This window comes from Mustela erminea, chromosome 13, assembly GCF_009829155.1.
Source record: "Mustela erminea isolate mMusErm1 chromosome 13, mMusErm1.Pri, whole genome shotgun sequence".
Taxonomy (NCBI): Eukaryota; Metazoa; Chordata; class Mammalia; order Carnivora; family Mustelidae; genus Mustela; species Mustela erminea.
Genome location: NC_045626.1, coordinates 41,265,062 through 41,273,922, shown reverse-complemented (window position 1 = coordinate 41,273,922; position 8,861 = coordinate 41,265,062). Strand labels below are relative to the sequence as shown.

General features: G+C 40.3%; 1 pseudogene; it reads right to left on the bottom strand.

The window, feature by feature from the left end:
- Positions 1–2,513: 2,513 nt before the first annotated feature.
- On the bottom strand, positions 2,514–5,797 carry LOC116571486 (annotated as a pseudogene).
- Positions 5,798–8,861: the final 3,064 nt, after the last annotated feature.

The window sequence follows — 8,861 nt, the reverse complement described above, 5'->3', positions numbered from 1 at the left end:
AACTCAAACTTAAAAGAGAGATGCTGAACTATTCAAACTGGACCCATTCACATAAAACTTAAAAAGATGGACCATTTATTCACACATTGTGTTCTGAAAACAATTATACACATCTGGTTGCTTATGTCACTAGGGTGTATGTCAAATCTTATTAATGAAATGAGACTGTAGATCACTATGAAATTATGCAATACTTTCAACCCTCTCTATTTAATCAAATTGTTATTCTTCTGGATAAAGAAGAGGAGATAGGGGAATACTTAAAAAAAATACTGGCAAAGTTGACTGGGTAAATATTACCTATCAGAAATTATAAGGTTCAAGGAAGAAGATGGAATGTGAGAGCATACTCTCCTGCTCCCTGTAAGAGTAACATCTAAATTAATTTGGGGGGAAAGTATTGCACACTATTCAATAAAAGCCTTAAAATGTTGGTCATTCCACACATGGTAAGGCATCTTAATGAAATGATTGGAATTATAGAAAATGCTGATAGAACATTATTATAATAATCAGCAACTGGAAATATCCCAAATATCCAGCGATAGGAAGATTTTTATTATATTGATATTTAAGTAATTAAAATAGTTATAAAGAATTTTTAAGAAATAGGCTTGCTTAGACAAAGGAAAGAATAAACAGACTTCTGAATTACATGCGAAATTTTATAAATTCTATAGAGGTAGAGTGTGATATCAATGATTTCAATATATGCATAGAAAAAATGGAATGAAAATTGAGTTCATATTGATATTTTAGACTTCTGGTATTTCATCAGAAAATCTCATTTTAGATTTTTTAAAGCAGACTTGATGATTTAGGGCAGTTTTAGGTCAAAGCAAAATTGGACAAAAAGTACGAGGAATTCCTGTGTACCCACTGACTCCACAAAAGCACAGCCTCCCACACTATCAACATTCCACTGAACCTATATTGACCTATATTGACACAGCATTATTATGCAAAGTTTATAATTTATATTATATTTATAATTTATATATATATTTGTATTATATTTTTATTAGGATTCACTCTCAGTGTTGTCCATTCTATGGAATTTGACAAGGAATTACCATTATAATATTTCACAGAACAGCTTCATTGCCCTAAAATTTCTCTGTACTCTGCTTACTCAACTCTCTCTCCCAACCCCAACCTCCCTGATTTTACTTTTTTTGGAAAGTCATATAGTCCAGAGTGTCATATAGTTGGAATGATACAGTAAGTAGCCTTTTCAGATTGGCTTTTTTTTTTTTCACTTAGTAATATGTATTAAATGTTCCTCTACATCTTTTCACGGCTTGATAGCTCATTTCTTTTTAGCTCTGAATACTATTTCATTGTCTGGATGTACATGAGTACTCAAGGCTGATACAGGCTTGCTTCAGTATTGAATTTCAGAATTATAAAATAGAATGCACATTAGTGACTCCTACATTCACTTTATAGTTACAGTGTACCATAAAAAGAATTTTGCTGGAAATAGCCACATTGTATATAAAATGTGTTTTATTGGGAAGAAGAAAAGACAAAATAAAAAACAAGTGTCATATGTTATAACCAGAGTTATACTTTATATATTAAAGTTTCTAATTATTTTTCGTGGAGGCATTTCCTATTTTGAGATCCTAAAATCATGAGGCTAAGCATTTTCACAGGTGACTGGGGGCTTTGAGGTAAAAGCCATGGTGACTTGCCAGTTGTCCCCAGGGATAAGGGATTTGACCCTGATATTTTCCTGTAGGAACTTTCCTTTCTGCATCAGCCCCAAAGTGGTGGTTGGATTCCACCAAAATAATTGAACCTATACATTTGGCTGCACCTGTTTTCTCAAAAATAAGGGTTTTCTCCATTATTTTGTTTTTGCTCTGTTTTTTCCTAGGGACCTTGCTTTGCAAATTATTCCAATACCATCACCACAAGGTAATGTGTCAGTTGTAAGATTCCTGACCTGAGGAACAAGCTCAAATGCCTCCAGTGCCTAACCACGAGTTCTCTGTGGGACATCTCAGAATCCTGGGGACGATGTTAAAAGACAAGGTATGTCAAGCCACAAAGTTCCAGAATTATCGCTAACATTCATCTCTGTGAGGAGGCCTTGCTTTAGCTTCATTAACACAAATTCTGACAAGTTGACCCTTTTGTAAAATCCCAAATGTCCGTGTGTATTTATTCCTACAATTTCTTAACATTCTTCATTTATTTATTTATTTTAAAACAATGTACTGGTTTATTTATAAGGATAAGATTATTTCCTTGGTAATAAATTCAAAAGGAGGTGAGAGTTTTCTATTCATTTGGATGTCCCCTCCCTAACAAGCAGGGCAGCAGGTTCTAGGACAAGCTAAAATCATCCCCCATTGAAAAAAAGGGGAAAAAAGAAAAAGTTACTCCTTAAAAGTCCTGGGGCAGGGGTTAAACAAATTTTTATTTTTTACTTTTTTTATTAATATTATTATTATTATTATTATTATTATTATTATTTAGTGATTGCTATTTTTGAATACTGAGGCTTAGGAAGAATTTTCCACTGGTTTCAAAAGGAAGGTGTGACTTCTGCCTAGTGCTGGAGGGGTAAGGGTAAGAATAGGGCCCATGCAGTCTGGCCTCTTAACCACAGAAGCCAAGATGATGTCTGCTGGCTTCTCCTCTGAATTTCTTCTTTTTTATTTTTTAATTTATTTTTTATTTATTTTCAGCATAACAGTATTCATTATTTTTGCACCACACCCAGTGCTCCATGCAATCCGCGCCCTCTATAATACCCACCACCTGGTACCCCAACCTCCCACCCCACCGCCACTTCAAACCCATCAGATTGTTTTTCAGAGTCCATAGTCTCTCATGGTTCACCTCCCCTTCCAATTTCCTTCAACTCCCTTCTCCTAACTCCCCATGTCCTCCATGCTATTTGTCATGCTCTACAAATAAGTGAAACCATATGATAATTGACTCTCTCTCCTAGACTTATTTCACTCAGCATAATCTCTTCCAGTCCCGTCCATGTTGCTACAAAAGTTGGGTATTCATCCTTTCTGATGGAGGCATAATACTCCATAGTGTATATGGACCACATTTTCCTTATCCATTCGTCCATTGAAGGGCATCTTTGTTTTTTCCACAGTTTGGCGATTGTGGCCATTGCTGCTATAAACATTGGGGTACAGATAGCCCTTCTTTACACGACATCTGTATCCTTGGGGTAAATACCCAGGAGTGCAATTGCAGGGTCATAGGGAAGTTCTATTTTTAATTTCTTGAGGAATCTCCACACTGTTCTCCAAAGAGTCTGCACCAACTTGCACTGCATCCTCCGAACTTCTTGCTATCATCTACTTTCTTACTGAATCCAAAAGCAGCCGTTGGGAGCACACAAAGATGTTGTGACCATCCTGGAACACACCAGCCAGGAGGAATGTGTGGGTGTTCTTGTTACCTGGAACTTTGGGCTCCACAAGGGGACATTCCCAGGAATTTCACCATATTGCCCACAGTCTCTCAAATGTCTTGAGGGTAGACTAGGTGAATGTTTCCTCCTTCTCAAACTCATTCCCTACCTCAACCCAGACTGTTTCAAAGTTCAACTTCATGACCTTTCGGATGCAGTCAGCCATGATGAATCCCAGATCTTCCAGCACATATTCATCTTCATAGCCCTCATCACAAGTCTTGCCAATGGTGGGGTCACAGTCCTGACAGTGAACTTCATTATGCAGCTGAATGTGCAAGACGCAGCTGTGGGGTCTTCCTTGGACAGTGCCACCAGTGTGCAACAGGTCCCAGGCTAGTTGTAGGGTAAGCTTTGGGCATCCATGTAACAGAGCACTTTGCAGGCTTCAGTGGGCTTCACCTGTGCTGTACCATTCTCCAAAGTCTGTTCATTGAGTGTGTTTGCGCAATTAAACTGGAACTCCATGTGTGTTTGGTGCTATGATAACATACTCTGTCTCTGACTCAGTGAGGGTAACAGCAAGGACTTGAAGAGGGGAATCCACCCATGGAACTCTGGTACTTTTGTTAGTTGCTCCTGGAAGATCCCTTGCCAGGTGGCTGCTACTTTCTCAGGCTGCTTGGCAGCTATGATGAGGGTGCTTTTGGTTCTCTGATCTGCCATTGGCATGGTGGCCAGGGGAACAGACTGGAGGCTAAAAGGTTTTTTTGGATGGCTCTAGGGTATACTGCTTCAGAGCTCTCTCCAGACCAGTGATGGAAACAGTCAGACCATTTAGGATATAGACTGAATTGAGGGCCTTCTCCTTCTGCTCCAGGATATTGAGATAGTGGGAAGCTTGGTCCCTTACTTCACTGTCATCATTCATCACAGATCTCTTCAGCAACGTCAGGATACTGAGTGACATCTCTTCTTTCTGGGCTCCAAATTTGGGCAGAACACTCACAGCACCTGCCTTGACCTCCTCATGCTTCAGGACCAAGCAGTCATACATGAAGCATGTATGTGGAGGGGTTGTTGGTCTTGGGTCGCTCCTGGCTCAGGAGATTCAGGACATGGGTGGCCAACATGGTGAACTTGAAGTCCTCGATGAACTCACATAGGTTCTGAAGGCCTGATCTCCTTGTTCTCTGAGTTCTTCTCAGTGATTCTGATAATGCAGTCTATGATGGCCTACTCATACTCAAAACCACCATCTTCTCACAGCATGATGAATAGGAAGTTCATGACCACAGAGGATACTTCTGACACATGGCAGTCTGGACCACCACCACCTTGAACTCATCCAAGATCTCCGACATGAAGGATGAGATCTGCTTCATGAGGCAGATTTGTTCTCAGTCTCATTCAAATATGCAACCAGCTTCTCCACGTCCAGAATGCAGGCCATCACTGCTGACAGATTCTCCAGGACCACTTTATTGAGGGTGTGCACAGCAGTGACCTTGGGTGAACTGCAGTTGGGTGAACTGCAGAAGAGCTGGAGCATTGACGGAGCTGGGGCCAGCTTTTGACACTGCAGCCTGGCAGATTCACAATGTATGAGACAACTTTGTACACCATCATCTTGCACTTGTTGGCAAGAAGCTAACAGTGACGTCAAACAGTGGGTTGTCATGACTGCCATCCTCCTCCTCCAACTGCTTGCAGCCACCTGGATCATCATGCAGTAGGCAAAGGTAGACTTGAGATTATGCTGGGTGAACTTGCTAATCAGCTTATTGACAGCCAGGTGGTCATTCTTATGTACAGGGTAGAGGAACCCCAGCACATAGTACTGGGCCATGGGGTTATCACTGGATGCCACCTACTCGGTCTCATTCACCCAGAGCTTGATCTTATCAAAGCTGCACTCCAGCAGGTGCAGGGAGGATACCAGGGAAGTGATGGAGACACTGGGCACCTTGGCCATGATGGCCTGCTTCGTGTAGCACTCAATAGCCTGCAGCATGGTGCTATCACTTATCTGGCAAAGGGCATGCAGAGCCAGACCTTTTGGCTGTCTTCTTCCCTGGTCGTGTCCTTTGTCGGGCTTCTGGTGATGATAATGTCATCCTCATCAATGCAAGATATCTCCCTGATGACTAAGTAGTACATCCAATGGAGTATGGGATCATTGGACTGAAAGAGCTCAGTCATGTCCCTGGTCACATCAGTGGTCCCTAGGTGTTCCCCCTGGTTTATGAAGTAAGGGATCTTGGTGAGGATGTAGGCAAATTTTCAAGGGCTAACCAGAGTGTCAATAAACACATGGACCTCCTGGAGTACTGTGCTCTTCTCAAGATGCTGGGATGGGTTGGAGCCTCCACCTGCTTCCTTGTTTCTCTTGTTGAACTGCTGCAGCATGGTGGTGGCGGCCAGGTGCCGACAAGAGTAATAGCCCTTTGTTAGACAGCTGCAGTGAGCATCAGTGGTCTGGCTGAGGTTCCACACAGGCCACCTCCCTGTGGCCATATCACCCTGCACGTTAACATTCTCTTAGTATAAACTTTCAACAATAGCAACAACAACAACGATAACATCAACAACACACACACACACAGAAAAGAAAAGAAAAGAAAAGAAAAGAAAAGAAAAGAAAAAAGAAAGAAAGAAAAGGAAAGGAAAAGGAAAGGAAAGGAAAAGAAAGGAAAATGAAATATAAGTATTGTGTTAATCTCCACTCAGACCTTTGACCTGAACCAGGCTTCTACCTAGATAAATGCGGGTGTAGTCAAGATGGAAAAGCTTATTTTATCAGCTCTGAATATAGACAAAGCTCCAAGTGTAGATGGTTTTAGGTGCCACCCTGAGAATCTCCAAGATCTATAGCCTCTATGGCATTTTAATAAGATTGTTCATCTGATTTAATCAGTTAGAAACTTCCTTAAAAAATGTGCAGATCTATGAATGATGGCTGTGGCAGTTTTGGACAATGGGGAATTTTGAAATATGCACTTGTAGAAATGTAAAGGGACTGAGTTCTGCCCATTTACTACTGCAAGGATTCCCACACAACCTTAGCAAAAACTAACCAAATTCACTCCCATGCCACACGGGTTACAGGGTTCCCACCAGCAGGCAGTATCATCATACAGGAGCTCAAAATAACCTTTAAACTGGCATGTAGGGAAGTGGTAATTCAGTAATGCAGAAAGCAGTTCAGAAAGGTGTATATTTTAATTTTTATTATGTAGGAACTTCAAAGCAGTATTGCAAATTCAGACTTGTCTGATCACATTTGGAGATTTAACGAGGCAATCCTTAGGGGTTAAATTTGCAACATTATTTAAGTGGTTAGTGGGAAAGAAGAGGATAAAAAGTATCTAGACTGTTCGCTGCACCCCAATTTTTATGAAACTAAGATCCATGAACCATCCCTTTAAACTTTCAGTTTGTGTAACTACTGGAGTAAACTCTTTTTTTTTTTTCCTTTTTGAAAGATTTTATTTATTTATTTAACAGAGAGAGAGTGAGAGAGAGAGAGAGAGAGAATGAGCACAAGCAGGAGTGAGTGGGAGAGGAAGAAGCAGGATCCCCACTGAGCAGGGAGCCCGATGTGGGGCTCAATCCCAGAACCCTGGAATCATGGCCTGAGCAGAAGTCAGATATTTAACTGATTGAGCCACTCAGGCACCCCCTAGAGTAAACTCTTCTAAAGAAAGATAAGATAAATGTTCAATTAATTTAAGATTATAAGAGAAATAATATTTATATTGGGAAAGTAGGGGGGAATCCAACTCATATTACCCTCTGGCCCCATCTCCTCTATGCCTGCACACTGGGGAGCATGGGGTATACTAGAGCAAGTGAAAAGCCTATATCACAAAGCACTGTAAGCACCTTAGAGATTAAGGCCACAGGTTTGTGGCCTACAAAATCAATACAGCATATATAGGATGGAGGGAAAAACCCTCAGCATCAATGGGAAACACTACAGCAAGGTATAAACCAAGCCGTGCATACGTGACAGCCAGGAGGACTGTCCTTGTGGGCACCTTCCTTCCTCACTTTCCAGTTGGTCAGGACTCCAGAGATGAAAATGGTAGGACTAACCCAAGAGTTACAGCTTTGTTAATATTTCCTCATGAAGGGGCACCTGTCAGTTAGGTGTCTGACAGGTGTCTGACCTGACCCAGTTCAGGTCATGATCTGGGGGTCATGAAATTGAGCCCTGCCTTGAACTCTACACTCAGTGAGGATTCTGCTTCTCCTTCTTCCTCTGTTCTCCCCCAACTCACCCTCTTCTTTCTATCTCTAAAATATATAAAATCTTAAAAAAAAAAAAAAAAGAAAGAACTCATGGAACTTGGGAATGCTCTATGCGTATAGGTACGTTTTTATTGCAAAGGGTACAAATCCCGACCAGCCAAAAGACCATTAAAAGGGTCTTAAATGTGATGACTCTGAGTCCTCAGGAAATATCACACTCCCAGCACATCATTGTGTGATTAACAACCAAGGAAGCTCACTCATGGGCAGGTGCCTAGAGATTTTACTGGGGTTTTGTTACATAAGTATGATTGATTGAATCAATGGCCATGTAGTTGAATGCAGTCGATAGCCTCTCTCCCTAGAGGTCATGAGGTCAGGCTGGTACCACAGGACTCAAAGCCCCAACACTCTAACCCTATCCTGAAACTGTCCATAGCTTATCAGGTGTGACTTAGTCAGTATAAATTCAGATGTGCTCCCAGGGGCCTATTATGAATAATAAAGTCACTCTTACCACTAAGGAAATTCCAAGAAATCCTTGACTCCTAGGGATCCAGGATCAAAGTAGGGTTAAGTTCTTTATTACACAACATTAACTCATTTAGTTTTCTTTTTAACAATCCTTTGAGGTATGAACAATTATTTTCACAACTTTCCTGGAGTGGAGTGTGGTTAAATAACTTGCCCAAAGTTTATACAGCTACTAAATGAACAAAGAATCTAACTAAAATAAAATAAAATAATAATTTTAAAAATTCCTATGCCCTAATTCAATCTTTGAAATTCTAGCTTCATACAAATGTTGGTTATACTTTGAAAAAAACTAATTTTCCTATTAATTTAATAAAAATTTGCCATTGCTTATTATCTCTATATACTTCTATAGATTGATGTCACCTTTCTGTTTGAGGTAAGATAAGCAACTTTTTCTTATCACAAAACAGCCAACTTTATAACAAGAAACTACAAAGATTTATAGAAACTCCCCCCCACACAGACACACATACAAAACTAGAAAAACATGGGTTGTCAATGAAAGTGTTATCAATATGTCAATCCCAATATTTATTGGGAATAATGTGCTTTGAGCTAAGTCTATTGCAAACAATGAAAAGTAAGAGTGACTTCCCTTATGGGGCTTAGAATCTCACTGAGAAAATCAGGCTAGCACTACATGATACAATTAACAAAAAATTGAGTATGTAACATTTTATAC